Below are 19,463 nucleotides of genomic sequence, written 5' to 3'. Positions count from 1 at the left end.
CTGCCTCTTGTCTTTATCTCATGTAAAAGAAAATGGAATAAAAACTTCCTCCTACCTCCATAAAGATGCCCCCAGATCTCTCCGGTTTACTCAAGAGGTTGAATAAACCTAATTATTATGGGAAAGGGATAGATTCCATGTCCCAGGATCTCAGAGGATGAGAAGAGTGTTTGGGGAGACTGCTCTCCAGGGCTGTGATTAATACCCACCTTCTGACATCATCAGCTCACCTGACGTACGAGAAACTGAAATTGTAGCTGGGGCAGGAAGAAGAGGACCAGAACTCAGACTGCCTGGTTTGTCAACTTTCAAGCGATCATATGGAAGCAACGGAGGTACTCGGTTTTTAAAACATGAAATAGCGCTACAAGGCTCATCACCAAAAATAGCCCCTTGCTTCAGCTGTCATCCTTACCTGAAAGGCAGTCACTTTCAACTCAGCTATATCCGATGCTGTTTGCTTTCCTAGTATTATATGTCATGATTATGCTGCTAGTTCTTGACTTTTCCTTCTATGGATATCTGACTCCAGAATATGAGATTCTAGCTTCCTTATTACTCTCTCTCCCAGTTACGTAACAATTTTTATCAAATCAATATTCTGTGTTTACGTCAGTAATGTAATAATGTAATGTTTACATTGACAATGCAAACATTGTTCAGAGAAGTGCCACGTAGCACATGGTGATTACTCTTTTCTTTCCCATGTAACTTTTTGTTTTTCCTGGAATTAATAATTGCCACTTTGTTGTTGTTACTATTGTTTACTTGGTTTTCTATGTGTCTTTAATTCATCTTCTAACTATAAATTATAAAATTATAACTTAAGCATTATAAAATTCTTAATATTAAAAAATTCTTAATATTATAAATAAGAACATAATTCTGTAACTAACAAGAACTATAAAATTCTTCCTAATACAGTCAAATGTGTCAGTCTCTTTATTTTTTCCTTTGAATGTCTCTGAGATTCAGCAATCTTGGCTTTCTCTGTCCTCCAGAAAGCAGATATGAGCTGCTTTTCCCCTAGGTTTGCCTCACAGCTATGATTTGGAAACTTTCCTTCATCTTCATTCTGGGAATTCTTTCCACCTCTCTCCTGTCTTTGGCCTATTTTTCAAGGATCTTGATTTGTCTCTTCCTTTGGTAGGAAGGAGTACATCTTCTAGTAGCTTTTTGAGAACAGGGGAATGGCAAGTGAACTTTTGAGACAACGAATGCCTGAAAAATACCTTTATTCTGTTTTCATGATTGCTTTACACTTTGGTTGGGTATAGAAGTCTAGGTTATAAATCATTTTCTCCTTTCAGTGCCTTCGGAAGGCCTTGATCCCTTTGTCCTGCTGTTCAGAAATCTGAAGCCATCCTGACTCCTTGACTTCTCTGAGTGTGATATACTTCTTTCTGGAAGTTTTGGGGTCTTCTCTTTATCCCTGAAGGTCTGAAGGCTCACAGTGATGTGAGAGGTGTCTTGGTGTGGGTCTGCTTTCACTCTTTGTGCTGGGGACTCATTGGACATTTTTAAAAAATTATTTATTTTAATTGGAGGATAATTACTTTACAGTACTGTGATGGTTTTTGCCACACATCCACATGAATCAGCCATAGGCACATGTGTGTCCACCTTCCTCTGGGACCCCTCCCACTCTCCCTCCCCACCCCACCCCTCAAATTGACATACTTCAGTTCTGGGACTCTATCTTCATTTAGTTTATTTGTTTTCTCTATTCATGACTCTCGTTTAGCAGATACTGAGCCTCCTGAATTCATACTAGTTTTTTTTTCATCTTTCTTACTTTCCAACTTTGTATCTTTTTATTTCGCTTTTATTCCCTCAACTTTACCTTTCAACCCTCTGGAAGAATTTTTTTTTCTATCATATTTGTAACCTCCATGACGTCTTTGTTGTTTTCCATATGCTCTCTCTCTTGTTAAAGGGCATCCTGATATTTTTAAAAAATTACTATCATTTAAAAAATGAGCACAGTATCTTTTTTTTTAAACCTCAATGTTATATTAATAGTATTTTTTCTCTCCCTGCGTTGCCTTTGTTCAAAATGCTCCCTTTTTTCCTCCATTTGTTTTAGTCTACATTTTACATTGGAGGATTCCCTCAAATATTTAAATTTTTTTTTTTTTCTTTTGTGGCACTGTGTGACTTCTGGGATCTTAGTTTCCTGATCAGGGATCAAACCCTTGGTAGTGAGAGCCTGGAGTCCTCACCACTGGACCGCCAGGGAGTTCCCTATTTGGTGGTCCTCATTTATTTATTCAGCTGCAGCTTGCAGCATCTTTTAACTGTGGCACGCAAGCCCCTAGCTGTGGGATCCAGTTCCCTGACCAGGGATTGAACCTGGCCGCCTGCGTTAGGGTGGCAGAGCCTTAGCCACAGGGGAATTTCCTCCTCTATGGTCCTTGATGGTGGTTCACAGTCACCAGTGAGGCACTGAAATGTGCTCGAAACTGTTGAGCATAACTGGGTTTGAAGACAGGTGGGCTGTGTCAAAGCCGTTGCACCGAGAGACAAATACTTGATTTTGTAGCATTTTTTCTCTTGAGCTGGACTGTTTCCCAGTGAGATTACTCCTCCACATTCCTACTAGGGGTTAGGGGTGGACATTGTGGAAATTTAAGCTTTCTTCAGTATGTTTTCCAGCCAAATATAGATGGAGGCCGGAGCAAATGGTGGCACTCTGTTCAGTACATGGGCTTTCAATGGCTCCACCCCTGACTGTCATTCCACTGTCTCATTTCTGTCCTTGGTGGAGCCTAGATCCTAAGCCCCAAGGCTTCCTTGTTCAATCTTCTTCCTCCTCACGCAAGCTTTCAACCCATCTTCCTGTTTCCAGCCCCACCCTAACCACACCTCCTCCACCACCCAGTTCAGAGGCTCCTGCTCCTTGAATTCTTGAGCCTGTCTGGGGCTTGGAGATGCTGAGTGGCTGGTTTCTTGATGCTTCCAATCTTCACAGGTCTAGGTTTTTCTGATATAGTAGGTTAGTTTCCACTGACCATAGCTGTCATGTTTTTTAAAAGGTTTAACATTTTTTGTTGGTTATTGCTGTTTTCACATTCTTTGTTCTTGAGGATGTATGTTCCTTTCCTCCTTTGCTAACATTTTAGTGGAGACTTAAGAGACAGCAGAGATAAAATTACGTGTCCAGTAGACCATGCTTAACTGTTTGACCATGCCTGTTTGAGAATCCACTGTTCCAGCTTTCTATCTTTCCCTCCCTTCCTTCCATCCTTTATCTTTCTCCCTCATTCCTTCCTCTCTTTCTCTCTCTCTTAGAATGTTGTTTCTCCCTCTTTGGATGTGTTGGGAAGGCTGATGTCCTCTGCTCTTCAAAATATAATACTTTGAATATAAACAGCACCTTGGACCCTGGCTTTAATTTGAACACATCACAGTTCTGCAGTGGATTTAGAAATACCGACAACCCACAGTCTGCGCTTCTGAATCTCTTGCCTTCCTGTGCTTGCTGAGAAAACTCTCCAGTATTTTTAGGAAGTAGAGTACTAGCATTTCATCCACCACAGGTCCGACAACCTTTGTTCAGAGTTTAAGTTCCAGAATGGTTGTCCAGGGAGCAGAGGGAGAGAGGGCGGAGAGTATATTCTTGACTGCCGGGCAAACAGGGCCAGGTGAGGATGGGGCTGGGTATTAATTAGTTGATGAATTAATTTAAAGATATATATTGTCTACTATATTCCAGGCACTGTCATAGGTAGATTGAGTGTGTGCTTGCTCACTCAGTCGTGTCTGACTCTTTTCGACCCCATGGACTATAACCCGCCAGGCTCCTCCGCCCATGGGATTCTCCAGGCAAGAATACTGGAGTGGGTTGCCATTTCCTACTCCAGGGGATCTTCCCAACCCAGGGAACCTGCATCGCCTGCATTGGCAGGCAGATGCTTCACCTCTGAGCCACCTGAGAAGCCCATCATAGACAGAGGAAATGAGTAAGACATTCAGAGTCCAGGGAGGGAAGACAAACAGCTAAGAAAATACAACATCAGTGTAAATGTCCTTTATGCTCAACAAAATTAATTAAGCATCTACTGTATGTCAGGCATTGTACTACTATACTTTCATTTTATTTATTCCTTACAGTAACACTGTGGGGGGGGGCATTATTATACCCATTTTAATATAAGGAAGATGTCAAAATAGAGGAATATTCAAGTTTGCCCTCCATCTGTCTCTTCCTCCTTTCTTTCTTCCTTATTTTTTTCCCTTTTCTTTCTTTCCTCCTTCCTCAATCTCCCCGCTTCCTCCTTCTCTCTCATCTCTCTCTAGGGGGGAGGTGAGCCCTCCCTGCTCCTTGGCCAGGCACCCGAGTGCCCACCATCCTGGGCTCAGCGTCCACAGTCTCAGAGTCCACTGAGTCCCTGCTTTCTGCAGAACCGAAAGCAGGGGCTCTGGTTGGTGCCTGAAACTGGCTCTTCATCGCTGCACATCACCCCTCTCATCTCCTCCCTCCCAACTCCAAATCTAGGAAGAGCATCTCACGTTGGACCAGTGAAAGAAAAGAACATCCCGCAGGTAACTAGCAGTGTTTCTTCAGCTTGGAAAGAAACAGGGGAGAAGAAACAAGTCATGAAAACATTGACCGAAAATTATCCCAAACCACAAAAAAAACTCATTCATTCTTCTCTTTCTGATTTTCCCCCTCCTTTCCTTATTCTTGTAACAAAAATGTACCAAGGTTTTTGAGACACTGGCTAAGGAACCGCTATGAGGACAGAGGGCCAGGGAGGGACTGGGGCTAGATCTAGAGAGATTTTTTTTTTTTTATTTTTCTGACCACGCTGCACAGCATGTGGGATCTTAGTTCCCCATGCAGGGATCGAGCCTGTGCTCCCTGCAGTGGAAGCCAGAGTCTGAACTACTCAGCCACCAGGGAAGTCCCTAGAGTGATTCTTTAGAAAAGCAGATCAGCTGTCCCCCAGAGAAAGATCAAGGGGTCATGGGGGTGACTGGGGGAGAGGGAAACACACACACACCCTCCTCTATGAATTTAATCAGTTTTTCCATTTTTAAAACCGTCTCTGAAACAGGAAATTGCTTGGGTCTCCTGAAACGAGGGGCTCAGGTCTGGCCTTCCTCCTTATCGTTATCTCCTTGTTCTTGGCGTGGAGGTGGCCTCCTACAGTTGATGAGAAGCTGGCTTTCTTGTGCAAAAAGGCTTGTTCTTCCCAAACCAGGGCAGGTAAGTGGAGGCCAGGGATTCCTGAGGGGTTCTTCTCACTAACAATGAGGTAGAGAAAGTCTGGGGGGATGGAGGCACCCGAATGCCCCGAGTGTTGAGAACAGGAGGCAGGAGTCGGGTATAGACAGAGATTCTGCTAAATTCTGGATGCCACCACCTAGATCCAGACCAATTCTCAAGGGAGGCCCTCCCACACCCACAGGAAGGCCAAAAAAAGGTTTGAAATTCAAATTATTTTTGGTGCTTGGGAGATGGGAGGGGAGTGAGAGAGGTCAGTGATAGTAAACAGAACAGAAGGGGAAAGAAAAATATGAAAGGCTTGATCGGTGTCTTTCCTAAGAAGCAGCTCAGGATGATGTGTGGCAAAGGTGTTCTGATTCGAGGCAGGACTTGAATGATGTTTTCTGTTATGTATCCACGGGTTAGCCTGTGATGGGGAATATTTACAAATTTCGTGTAACTTTGGTGTCTGCCCTGAAAGCAGAGGCTTTTCATAAGCCCTCTCCTTTTTTTAGCTGCTGTTTTTGAGGTGACGGGGCAGAGATGTTTTGCCCACACTGTACCCACATGCTGTCTCTGTTTCTCTCAAGACAATTCCTGGTCTCAATTTCTCCTGACAGCTTCCGTCCTTTCGTGCATATCATATCTTGCTTTGTTATTGTTGTTGCTCTGGATAAGGAGGACGGGAACACTGTAGGAGGGACAGATAAACATGGGCCCTGTGATGAGAGGCGAAAAAACAACAACTATATTTGGCAATTCAGTGGAAGGAGCAATAAAAGATCCTTGGTACTTTGTTCTTTCCAGGTCTCAGTTTCTCTCATCTCTGAAAATGAATGATTACGATGAGGAAGGGTTGCTAGGTAGACTGTAGGTACTAGACATGCAGTTCAATTTGAATTTCAGACAAACAGAGAATACGTTACTAAAAGTCTGATGTTATAATTCTGTGTATTTGAGGTAGTTCTTAAGTCACCTCGGTGGTTTAGACGATAAAGAGTCTGCCTGCAATGTGGGAGACCAGGGTTCGATCCCTGGATAGGGAAGATCCCCTGGAGAAGGAAATGGCCACCCACTCCAGTATTCTTGCCTGGAAAATCCCATGGATGGAGAAGCCTGGTGGTCAACAGTCCATGGGGTCACAAAGAGTCAGACATGCCTGAGCAACAACACACTTAAGTCACATCCCTTGGGCGATGTTTAAAGGATGGGCCCCTGTAGGTCTCAGTCTTAGGAGAATCAGTTTCTCCATCTCCCAGAGATGGACAGACAGACAGCTGGGTCTCATGTCCGCCTGCCCATCTGCCTGCTCCCACCTCCCCTTTCACACCAGCCTTCTCTCTCTTCTAAAAAAGGAAACAAAGGCATTGCCCTTTGTTGTAAAAACCTCCAGGGTGGAGACAGGGGGTGGATAGAAATATCTCTGCACTGCTGTATTTAAAATAGATAACCAATAAACAAATGACTTACTTTTGAAAAAAAAAATTAAAATAAAAATAAGGCAAGGGATTCACTGGTGATCTAGTGGGTAAGACCTCACATTTCCACTCCAGGGACACGGGTTCCACCCCTGGTTGGGAAACTAAGATCCCGCATGCCGCTCTCCATGGTCAAAATAAATAAACATCTGTGTTTGCATTGAGAAAGCAAAAGCCTTTTGTAACTGAGGTGCAAATCACTTTGCAAGGTAGGTGGCTTCCAATGTATGATCTTCTGTAAAACTTGGAAGGAAAAAACCTAACTGAGTTGACCACTGATAGATCATTATAGTAATTTTAAAAAAAGAAGACTTTATTTTTAAGAGCAGTTTCAGGTTTGCAGGAGAACTGAGCAGACAGTACAGAATGTTCCCATATGCTCCCCCCAACCACCCCCACAGAGTAATTTTTGAAGTGATGGCTGACCTACAGTTCGAAGGAGTTCCAAAAATTGAGCAACACTGCCAAATTCAGCTCTGCTGAAAAGTAGATTTCTTTTTGTTTTATTTTTTTTTAATAAACTTTTAATTTTATATTAGAGTATAGCCTATTAACAGCATTGTGATAGTTTCAGGGGGACAGCATTGGGACTCAGCCATACACATACATGTATCCATTCTCCCCCAAACTCCCTCCCATCTAGGCTGCCACATCACATTGAGCAGAGTTCTCTGTACTCTACAGTAGGTCCCTGTTGGTTATCCATTTTAAACATAGCAATGTCCCCATGTCGATTCTAAGCTCCCTAACTCTCCTTTCCCCCACCCTTCGCATAAATTCTTTCTCTTAAGTCTGTGAGTCTGTTTCTGGTTTGTATCAGGTCTTTTTAGATTTCACATATAAAGGATGTCATACAATATTTCCCCTTCTCTGACTTATTTCACCCTCTATGACAATCTCTATTGTCATCCATATTGTCGCATATGGCATTATTTTGTTACTTTTCATGACTGAGTACACACATACAGTACAATTCCATTGTATGGATGTACTACATCTTCTTTATCCATCCTCTGTTGATGGACATTTAGGCTGCTTCCATGTCTTGGCTATTGTGAACAGTGCTGTGATGAACATGAAAAACAGATTCTAAGTTCCCTTGCAAAGATGAACTGGCTAGAAATCTTTGCATAGGGTTTATGTTCACTCAGTCATATCAGATCCCGCTCTGAAGCCCTTCTTCTGATCAACCCTAAACACTGCTGTAACAAAACTACATACAGCCCCATCTATTTATTTAGATCAACAAGTTTCCTCAGTCCATGAAAATAAGAAATAGGAATCGTATTGGTGCTATACCTGCTCATTCTTGGGCTAAATAATATTAATTGATGAATATTTGAACTAATTACATATATATGTAAATATATAAAAATATATTGTAAAATCCATCCTCACCCATCTCATTAAAAGAATAATTTCCAATAACATTTTATTGCTTCATGTATAGTGATCAATGAAATAGATCACTGTTTCACAATGTATATTTATCTTGTTACAAATTATGGCAATGATGAGTTAGTCTCCAAAAAAATGTCATAACACTTGGAGCCTGAAGGTCACAGGATAGTTTTTAATTTCTAAATTGTAAAACCAATTTACAGAGGCATTTCTGTTTCAGAAAATGGTATGGGGTAATCTGTAAGAGATGTTCAAGTAATAAAAGGTATCAAAAATATATGACATTTGGATAAACTTCTCTAGAAGTGGAATGAAAATAGAGTTTGAGGAAAGGGAAAAATTTAACATGCCTGACTGTTGAAGAACTACTTGTTCATTTCTAAAAAGGAATGGCAGTGTCAAGTTACTATGATACATGATTTCTATTGGATGCATTTAAAAAGAGTGATGTGACAGTTTTATTTTAAAATATCCCATGTTAACAATTGGCAGAACACATTTTTTGCAATCACTCAAACTTGTGATTAAAAGTCACAGATGTCCTTGGTGTGGAAACCAGATCTGAAAGAGACACATGCACCCCAATGTTCATCGCAGCACTGTTTATAATAGCCAGGACATGGAAGCAACCCAGATGCCCATCAGCAGACGAATGGCCTTGGTACATATAACTAACATGGTAACAAACTACATACAGCCCATTAATAAAAATTCTTTGATCCATGATCTAAGAATGGAATGATATCTGAGGCTTATACTAGCTCAATTAGCTAAATAATATTAATTGAGTATTAACTAACTACATATATATGAATTTAAAAATAGTAAAATAACCTCACTCATTCAAAAAGAAATAATTCAATAACAACGATGATAATGAAAAGATCACTTTTCGCCCATGTTTATGTACAAAGGCTGATGGTTATGTCTTCAAAAATGTGAACACATTGATAACAGATATTTAATTCTAGGTGAAAACCAATTACAAGGCATCGTCAGTGGTTGGGTAATCATGAGACAAGTTAAAGTTACAGATGTCAACTTAAAAACGTGTGCAGAGATACATAGTTTTCCAGCCTTTAAAAAATTAATGTTAACTTATTTATTTTATTTTTGGCTGTGCTGGGTCTTTTTTGCTGTGAGCGGATTTTTCTCTAGTTGAAACGAACAGGGGCTACTCTCCGGTTGCGGTGTGAAGGCTTCTCATTGCAGTGGCTTCGGTTGTTGTGGAGCGCAGGCTCGAGGCACAAGGGCCCAGTACTTTCGGAGTCCTGGCCCAGCTGCCCCTTGACATGTGGCATCCTCCTCGACCAGAGATCGAACCTGTGTCTCCTGCAACGGCCCGTGGATTCATAACCACTGGCCCAGGAGGGAAGTCCTCCAGCAATTGTTAGGGGGTGTTGGTGAAGAAGTTTGAAGATTACTATTTTATATCATTGTCTCCCTGCCATTTCTGCTCATAATACTTACATTTCTAGACCCTTTGTAACTTTGAACAATAAAATATGTCAGCATCATTTTACTAAGATTTCAGAGGATTCCTGGTCCCAAGTTCTTGGTACCCCATCACGCTGCCCTTCTACTCTGGACTGGGTGGTAGTTGCAGGGTCATGATACAAGGGCTTAAATTGGAGAAACCAAAAATAAACCAGCCCCTGGAGCTCACCACGGGCCTATTTCAAGAACACGCAGTTACTTTTCATTGACCATGGTTTGACTCATGGTGTTGTGACATGTAATTACAAAGCTGCACTCCAACAGACTTCTACTCTAATGCTTGCTTGTCACCTCCTGAGTATAGTGGAGCCACCGCAGTCCTGGATAGTAACTAATTGAAGTCATCTAACAGACCCTGATGTGAACCCCTCATAGGAGAGTGACTTTCTTGAATAGCAGTCGAGGTTCTGGTGGACTTTCTTTTTAAGGAAAGCGAAAAAAAAAAAAAGAATGGAAGCAACCATATGCCCACACGGCAGAGGAAATCCACATGGCGGAAGCTCGGTCACAGGGACTGTAGCAGTTGAAGTTGGGGAGAAATGAGGAACTAAAGAGCCTCCTGATAAGGGTGAAGAGGAGAGTGAAAAAGTTGGCTTGAAACTCAATGCTAAAAAATTAAGATCATGACATCTGGTTCCATCACTTCATGGCAAATAAAAAGGAAAAAGTTGAAGAAGTTACTTTTCTTTTCTTGGGCTCCAAAATCACCGTGGATGGTGACTGCAGCCACGAAATTAAAAGACGCTTGCTCCTTGGAAGAAAAGCTATGACAAACCTAGACAGTGTATTAAAAAGCAGAGACACCACTTTGCTGACAGAGGTCCATCTAGTCAAAGCTATGGTTTCTTCAGTAGTCATGTACAGATGTGAGAGTTGGACTATAAAGAAGGCTGGGCAACAAAGAATTGATGCTTTCGAATCGTGGTGCTAGAGAAGACTCCTGAGTCCCTTGGACTGCAAGATCAAACCAGTCAATCCTAAAGCAAATCTACCCTGAACATTCATTGCAAGAGCTGTTGCTAAAGCTGAAGCGCCGGTACTTTGGCCACCTGATGCGAAGAGCTGACTCACTAGAAAAGACCCTGATGCTGGAAAAGATTGAAGGCAGGAGGAAAAGGGGACGACAGAGGATGAGATGGTTGGATGCCATCACCAACTCGATGGACATGAGTTTGAGCAAACTCTGGGGAATAGTGGAGGACAGAGGAGTCACAGTCCATGGGATTCCAAAGAGTCGGACATGACTTAGCGACTGAACAACAACCTAGTCATTCAACAATGTTGTGATAGTATGAAACTTGAGAAGCACTGTTCTTCACATCAGAACAGAAAAGTAAATGATAGTTCTTTCTGTGATGTGCACATTGAGATCTACTCTTTTATTTCAAATATACAATGTAGTACAATTAGCTATAGTTACCATGCTGTACAGTCCACCCCCAGAACTTATTTATCTTATAACTGGAAGTTTGCACCTTTTGACCACCTTCTCTGCCCCCACACTGACCCCCACCCCTAGCTCCCACCAATTGCCTCTGGTGACAACCGATCTGTTCTGTTTCTGTAAGTTCAGGTGTTTTTAGACTCCACATATAAATGAGATCATACAGAATTTGTTTTTCCTCGGTCTTACTTCACTTAGCATAATGCCTTCAAGGCCCACCCATGTTGTTGCAAATGGCAGAATTTCCTTCTTCTTTATGGCTGAACAGTATCTCATTGAATATATGTCACGTTTTCCTTATCTATTCATCTTTCAGTGGGCACCTCGGTTGTTCCTATGTCTTGGCTATGGTGACTAATGCTGCAGTGAACGTGGGAGTGCAGGTATCTTTTTTGGGATAGTGATTTTGTTTCTTTCTGATATATACACAGAAGTGGAACTGCTGGATCATACGGTAGTTCTATTTTTAATTTTTTGAGGAACCTCCCTACTGTTTTCCATAGTGGCTACACCACTTTGCATTCCAACAGGGCCCAAGGGTTCCCTTTTCTCCACATCCTTGCTGACTTGTCCTTCACTGTCTTTTTGATAAAAGCCATCCTTATTCATGTGAAGTGATACTCATTGTGGTTGTGACTTGCACTTCCCTACTGGTAAATGATGCCGAGCATCCCTTCATGTACCTGTCAGCTATTTGTATATCTTCTTTGGAAAAATGTCTGTTCAGCTCTTCTGCCTATTTAAAAAATCAGATTGTTGGTTTTTTCCTTGTTGTTGAGTTACATGAATTCTTTATATATTTTGGATGTATAAAACCTTATCAGATAAATGGTTTGTAACATCTTCTCCCATTCTGTAGGGGTTCTTTTCATCATGTTGATAGTTTTCTTTGCTTTCTTCCTGGGCAGAAAATTTTTAGTTTGGTGTAGCGCCGTTTGCTTGTTTTTGCTTCTGTTGCCTTTTGTTGCTTTTGGTGTCAAATCCAACAAGAATAACTGCCAAGACCAATGTCAAGGAGCTTACCCATGATGTTTTCTTCTAGAGTTTTATGGTTCCAGGCCTTCCATATTTTTGTACAATTTTCTTTTCAGGTACTTTTAAAGTCTTTTGTAGGGGCATTAAATAATTTGAAAAAATATGTTACTAAGCAAAAGAAATATAATGCACAGGGTAAAATATTTTAAAAATATACAAGAGCTTGAATGAATTCTGTCTCCTCTACTATCTCCTTGAGTTCACCACTCTTGCTAGCAGAACTGTATAAAACTTCTCACCTAAAATCAAGGCGCCTATCACAGTTCAACCACTTTTTCCTACCCCAAAGTCATCATTGAAAGTGATGAAGTTTGTCTTGGGCACTATGCTTATTAACTTTTCTTTCTCTCCTTTGTTGTTGTCAACTAATCCATTTACAGAGAGAGGAATGAACTGAATAAAGTCATTTTTCCCTCCCCCCACCCCCTCCATCTCCAAAAGCTTTTCTATTTTTTTGTTTTGTTTTGTTTCTAATCCACTGAGGACTGGGAAACCACATAACTGGACCTTTTGAAATTAGATCTTCAGCCAGAATCAATAAGCAAGCCTAAAAAAAGCATCTCCGTGAAGACACAGGGGCTTGGCTACTCAGAGGCTCTTTCTTATCTTCCGGTTCAGAGTTCTCTTCCAGAGATTGAAGTTGCCAGAAAGTGACCTCCAGGTCAAGACCATGTTCCTGATATGTCTGGCAGCCAGCCAGCACTGTGACATCTTCTGACATCAGATGCTGGAGGGAGCATTTGGCCACTTATCCAATTAGAACATCCAAACCATCATTATGTATTAGGCGTAAGCATAACTTTAGCTTGTTATTGTTTAACTACTAAATGAAGGAATGAAGCTGAACTGGGTTTAATTTTCCAGCCTAGTGGTACATTAATTTTAACAAAGTTTGACAGACATGTGGAGTCATTGTACAAATTATGATGAAATATGAAAGAAGATTCCTTAGTAAATTACCTGTTTCCGGTGACTCACACTGAACTTCACAGGTCTCAAGGTTCAAACTGACAGCCAGGTTTCATACGTCTTTTCCAGTGGCAGGAGTTTTAATGTGAATGGATACAAAATTGGCTAAAATTTCTTGAAAAATATATCCAAGGACTCACAAGTATTTTTAAGTTGAAGATAAAGTTGGTTCTATTTTTTTTTCAGTCACAAAGCAACTATAAGATGTCTGTGGTATTTTTAAATTAAAAGCTAGTTATTTGCCTATAAAAGTAACATTTCCCCCATAATCATAAACTAATACATGCTTATGGAAGAATACTTGGAAAGTTCAGAAATAGAAAAGACTTAAAAATAAAATATTTGTTCATTCTTCCTCTTTTGTACCTTTTGAACTCTGTACTGTGTACATGTATTTCCTAATAACAAAATAATGGAAGGACATAAATCCATCTGTCCAAATATCCTGTTTGATTTTCTTTGTTTTGTAATCACCAGCTTGTGTTGAGAATCACTGAGGTAATAGCCAATCCGGTTCACTGACCACCACAGGCATCTCTTGGAATAAACGCGACAGAGTTTAATCCAGCTACCAACTTTGACTACCTTCAGCCCAGTATTTTCTAATTGTAGCCCTCATGTAAGCTTGGTGCTGAGGAAATGAATTATGAAACTAGTCTAAGCAAAAATATGTTAACTATAGTACCAAAGCATGGTCATGGATCCAAACCTAAAGTATTAATGTCTGTCCATTCATTCTCTCTCTCTCTCTCTGATTCCACAGACCCAGTTCTTTCCCCGTAATCACAGGGAATGCAGGAATCCCAGCCATGCACAGCCCTTATTCAAACTGACGGAAAAACAACGCCATCGCGTGAATCAATAGGAATGGTGCATTTGGTCAGGAGACTGTTATTTCTGGGGACTGGATGGGCGCTTCGTTTTGAAGTTTATATTAGCGTCAGATTTAACAGTATGGCAATGTTTTCCAAACTTTGTCACTGGGAAGTAATTCTGGCATGAGTCCGTATGTAATGTCTCTCTCTATACGTATGAGTATAAGAAGTACTATAGAGTGGGTGGCTTAAACAACAGAAATTTCTTTTCTGAGCATTCTGGAGGCTGGAGTCCGGGAGGGGGTTGCCAGCTAGGTTGGGGCTAGGATTGCAGATGGCTGCCCTCTTGTTGTGTGTTCACGTGCCTTTCTGTGTGCCCTGGAGACAGGGCGAGATCGCTTCCTCTTCTTATATGGCTATCAGTTCTGTTGGATTAGGACCTCACCCTTATGATCTCATTTAACCTTAACTACTTCTTAAAAGGCTCATCTCTAAAGGCAGTCAGATTGTGAGTTAGGTCTTTGACACACACGTTTTATTTTGAGAGGCAGCATAATTCACCATATAATGTACACATATCAATACATATATACTTGTGTATATAAAATTTGATTTTACATACACACTTCCAGGCGTTTCATGGAAGTTTTCTCTCTTTTGATTTTACTTTATTACCATCCCTTACCACTCTTTCCTTTATCCTATAAACAGAAATTGCCCGTGTTCTTCTATCTTTTTCTGTCGTCAAAGGTGAGGATTGGAGCTAAGTAATAACGCTGGGTATTGGGCGGGGACCACTGAACCAAGACTCAGAATTCATGTCTGGCTCTGTGATTCCGAGAGTGTATCTCTCTCCTTAAAAACCTAAATTCTTTCATCTGTGTAAAACAGGATTGATAATCTATAATCCTGTGAAAGTGTGAAGAAAGAACAGGTAATAATTTGTCGTGTAATATGAGCTCTTTTTAGTAAAAGTTTCAAAATGAAATGCAAAGATTTTAATCCAAAGGTATGAAACTGTTAAAATTTAACAGACATTCTCAGCAGTTACCATGTGCCCTAAGAACATTAACTCACTGAATCTCAACAACAGTCATATGAGATAGGTTATGGGTTATCACCACCTTCTCTATTTTATAGAAACACAGAAAAGTAGGGTATCTGGTGCATGAATACACAGTTCATTTGGGAGAGAGTCAGAAGTCACATCCCTGGTGGTAGCTTGGTGTCAGAGACCAGTTACCATGAAGCCGTGAACTATGAAATTGCTGCTTATTCACTTCTAATTGTGTGACCACCTTGCTCAAAAACCTCCAATAGCTTTTTTTTTTTTGGGATGTGGACCATTTTTTAAAGTCTGTATTGAATCTGTTACAATGTTGCTTCTGTTTTATGTTTTTTTGACCGAGAGGCATGTCAGATCTTAGCTCCCTGACCAGGCATGGAACACACACCCCCTGCACTGGAAAGCAAAATCTTAACCACTGGCCCACCAGAGAAGTCCCTGCAGTGGCCCTTAAAGCCTAAAGTAATAGTACAACTCATTTGCTTAACAATAAATACCCTCCGGCAACCTTTCTTTCCTGTTTTGCTCCCCAGGAAACTCCTTCCTTCATCCTTCCTGGCCCCCCGGTACTCCAGCCGAAATGGACCAGTCCCTTTATCTGAATCCACCTATTCTAACACCTGTCTCCACCTTCTATATTTTACACTATCTATATCTGCAAGGTCCCTCCAAAATGTGGTCTCCTTCCTACATTTTCTCCTGCACCTCTCAACCCTGGTTGGCTGCTTTTTTCTTTTCCCACAGAATTTTCTCTCTCTTCTCTGCATGTATTAATATGAGCTTCTGGCTTTTATGATATTTCTTTCTGTATGCTATATTCCCTCCCAACTAAATGATGAGATCCTTGAGGGCTGCAGTGTGCTTTCTCAGAGCTCTTTAACACTTTTCATTAAAGTTTTAAATCATTAGTGCTCTTTTTTGGTAACCAAATATATGCAGATTTATTGGAAAAAATAAAAATTACAGAAATACATCTCTTAAAAAGTGAGATCTATCTTTAGAACCCCACCTCTTCTGCCCAAAGAGAACTGTGGTTAACAGTTTGCAATGTAGTCTTTTAAACTTTTTTTTCACGTAATAAACATACAATTTTTATTTACACAAATGGGATTCTACTATATAGGCAACTTTGTACCTCCCTCCCACTTAATTAATATTTTTCATACAGAGAGATATCTCACTTTTTTTTAACAGCCACTTAGTTGATACTAAAGGAAATCAAGCCTGAATATTCATTGGAAGCACTGGTGCGGAAGCTGAAGCTCCAATCCTTTGGCCACCTGGTGCACAGAGCCAACTCATAGGAAAAGACCCTGATGCTGGGAAAGATTGAGGGCAGTGGAAGATGGGGGCAACAGAGGAAGAGATGGTTGGGTGGCTTCACTGACTCCATGAGCATGAGTTTGAGCTAACTCCAGGAGATAGTGAACGACAGAGAAGCCTGGCGTGCTGCAGTTTATGGGGTCACAAAGAGTCGGACATGACTTAGCGACTGAACAACAACTTAGTATAAAATTATGTGGCTGTAACAGTATTTACCTGTTCATTCCCTCGTTGAGGAATATGACAGTGATTTCCAAATTTCACTATTATGAGCAATGCTGCAGCGAATGTATTATTCGACATATATACTCTTGGCTGTTCTGATTCACCCACCCCTTCGAGGGGACCTTGAAAGACTGAGAAAGCTGGACAGACCACCAAGAAGCTGCCTGGGCCTGAACCAATGTGCTTTTTGTCATAAAGGAGGGCACTGGAAGCAAGAATGTCCTCAGCATCCTACTGGGGGCCGCCGGAGAGGCAACCCTGACTGGCCCCAGCTCATTGTGAGTAAGCTGGATGAGAGAGCTCACACACCGAATGATGAGGCCTGAGTGCCTGCCTGGCTAAGGGTCCCACTTGATCCATTCTCATTACCCCAGTGGAGCCTTGGGTCACCCTTGATGTGGCAGGTAAAACTGAATTTCCTGTGGACACTGGAGCTGCCTGCTCTGTTCTGACTCTGCCAGCTGGCCCCCTCTCCATCTGTGGACCACACTGTGAAGGGAGTTGGTGGACAACCCAAGGGAGGGCGATCTACATCTCTCCTTGGCTTCCCAGGTGGCACAGTGGTAAAGAATCTGCCTGCGATGCAGGAGACACAGGAGACTTGAGTTCAATCCCTGGGTCGGGAAGATCCCCTGGAGAAGGAAACGGCAACTCACTCCAGTGCTCTTGCCTGGAAAGTCCCACGGACAGAGAAGTCTGGTGGGCTACAGTCCACGGGGTCGCAAAGAGTTGGCCACGACTGAGCACATACTCCATATATACACATAAACATACATTCCATATATGTTGTCTATATCTACAGATGACTTTCGGTAGGACAAATCTTCTGGACATGAAATTACTAGCTGAAATGGAATGGATATTCTAAATGATGATAATTATTGAATATGTGTAGGGAAAATGTCTTGTTTTATGTCTTCCTGTATGTATCCTTCACAAACTCAGTGGTTAAGAGGGCTGGCTCCGGCATCCGACTGGACAGGTTTGTGACTGGGCTTGGTCCCTATGTTTTAGTCATGTCATCTATAAAATGGGGAAATAGTTGTACCTAACTCCTTGTGTTGTAAGACTTAAATAAGAAAATACGTGTAAAGCAATTAGCATTTAGTAAGTACCTGGAAAATAAGTAAGTGCAAAATACATGAGAGGCTTCCCTGATGGTTCATAGGGTAAAGACCCTGCCTGCAATGCAGGAGCTGCAGGAGACACTGGGTCTGATCCCTGGGTTGGCAAGATCCCCTGAAGGAGGAAATGGCAACCTACTCCAGTATTCTTGCCTGGGAAATCCCATGGACAGCGCACCCTGGCACAGCCTAAAGGGTCACAAGAAGTCGGACGTGACTGAGCACAAGGTATATGGGAGGAAACAATGGTTAATAGGTTCAGATAATTGTTCACCAAATGAACAGGACTGAATAGAACAATAGTAGTTTGAGTAATCTTTCGAGAAATGGATGGTACTTGGCTACTGAAACCAACAGCAACTCTACAAAATGAACAGCTAGCATTAGAAGTGCAATGGCCTTGGAGCAATTTATCTTTGTGCAAAATGAACCAGTCTGAACCAGGATCAACCACTAACCTTGGCCTCTTCAATCCCACACCTTCCCCAACAGAACTCACTGGCCTCAGCTGCAGCCTGGTACCTTATATAATGTGTCTCTAAGGACAGAGAACAATGCACTTCCCTGGAGGGTGGCCTGGCTCAGCACTGCAGGTTGTTGGGGCACCTGGTAACCCAGCCGTGAACACTGAAAATGAATAGAAAGTGCATAAATGGCTGGAGTATAAGACTCCATTTAAACTCTTAGGTTCTGGACCAGGAGTCTCCACTGTCATGGGAAGGTTCATGTATCAATACTAAGATTCTCCACCCTGGGTTCCAGAAACATCTCTGCCACTAACCAGCTGCAAAACCTTGAGCAAATTGTTGAGCCTCATTTGCGCTGACACAACAGGGGAGTGAAATAGCTGCTGTGAAAGGCCCTTTTTGACATTCCTTTCCCCACAGGCAGTCACATTTTCAGATGTCTGGGCTGTTTATTGCACTAAAAAAAAAAAAATGCATAAAATCAGTCAATGGAAATATTTTCAAAATGTGTCAGAGAAGAGATGGTCAGTGGACCACAGCGGGGCTCAGACTCAATTGACCATCTTCACCTCTATGGTAGAAGCGGATGGGGGTCTTCTGAGGAAGCACCGGAAATACAGAAGTCAGAGAAGAAACTGTAGTCTAACTGGGGCCAGCTCCTGGCCAGGGACAAGTCTGGCAGTAAACGGGACTTCCCAGTGAAGGATACGCATCATTGGAATTGTACCAGTGACCCTTCTCCCAGTCCAACACGAGTCGAACGGCACCGGTCTTCTCAGGCCTATTTCAAAATCCACCTCCTTCCAAGGACGCCCTCGCAAATGAACCAGCACCTGTGGAGGTACTTTCTCACCGTGTGCCATTTTCATGACCCTTCCAGGAGGGATACAAGGCTGACTCAGCCTCTGAGCGACACTTGCATCCTCTCAGTGAACTTTGCCTCCCAGGCATCCAATACAGTAGTGCTCAGGAAATATTTGCGGCTCTGTGAATGAGTGACTCAGGCAAGCTCCCTGGGGGACTAGAGTTTTATGGGTTTTAATATGAACCATAACATGGAACCTGAGACTTTTCCCTCATTGCTCCCACTGGAAACTGTCCGTTCCAGTTGGATTTGCTGGGAGTTGGATGGAATTTTGTTCCTTTTCACGCTGAAAACCATAATCTAATTTTTAGATTAAAAAAATATTTTCATAGCACCTACCTTACGTTCCTCAGTAATTCAAACATTCTACAAATGTTAATTCATTTATTCTTTGCAAGCATCCAGATGTAGAAAATAAGACCAGGAAAGGTTGTCACTTTGCTCTGAGATCAAAGCTAATAAGCTCCAGAGCTGGGATTCAAACCCAGGCCATCTGGTTGTGCAGTATACCCTCTGCCTGAAATGTATGTGAGTAGCAAAAA

General features: G+C 41.8%; 1 long non-coding RNA gene across 1 annotated transcript; it reads left to right on the top strand.

Moving 5' to 3' along the window:
- Positions 1-265: 265 nt before the first annotated feature.
- Positions 266-19,255, top strand: LOC139032574 (uncharacterized). Its single transcript, XR_011485102.1, has 4 exons — positions 266-335; positions 4,300-4,545; positions 5,061-5,212; positions 16,112-19,255. It is a non-coding gene; the product is annotated as an uncharacterized lncRNA (long non-coding RNA).
- Positions 19,256-19,463: the final 208 nt, after the last annotated feature.

The sequence above is a fragment of the Odocoileus virginianus genome, chromosome 32 (assembly GCF_023699985.2).
Source record: "Odocoileus virginianus isolate 20LAN1187 ecotype Illinois chromosome 32, Ovbor_1.2, whole genome shotgun sequence".
Lineage (NCBI taxonomy): Eukaryota > Metazoa > Chordata > Mammalia > Artiodactyla > Cervidae > Odocoileus > Odocoileus virginianus.
The sequence above is the reverse complement of the archived record's forward strand: the minus strand, read 5'-3'. Positions and strand labels throughout refer to the sequence as shown.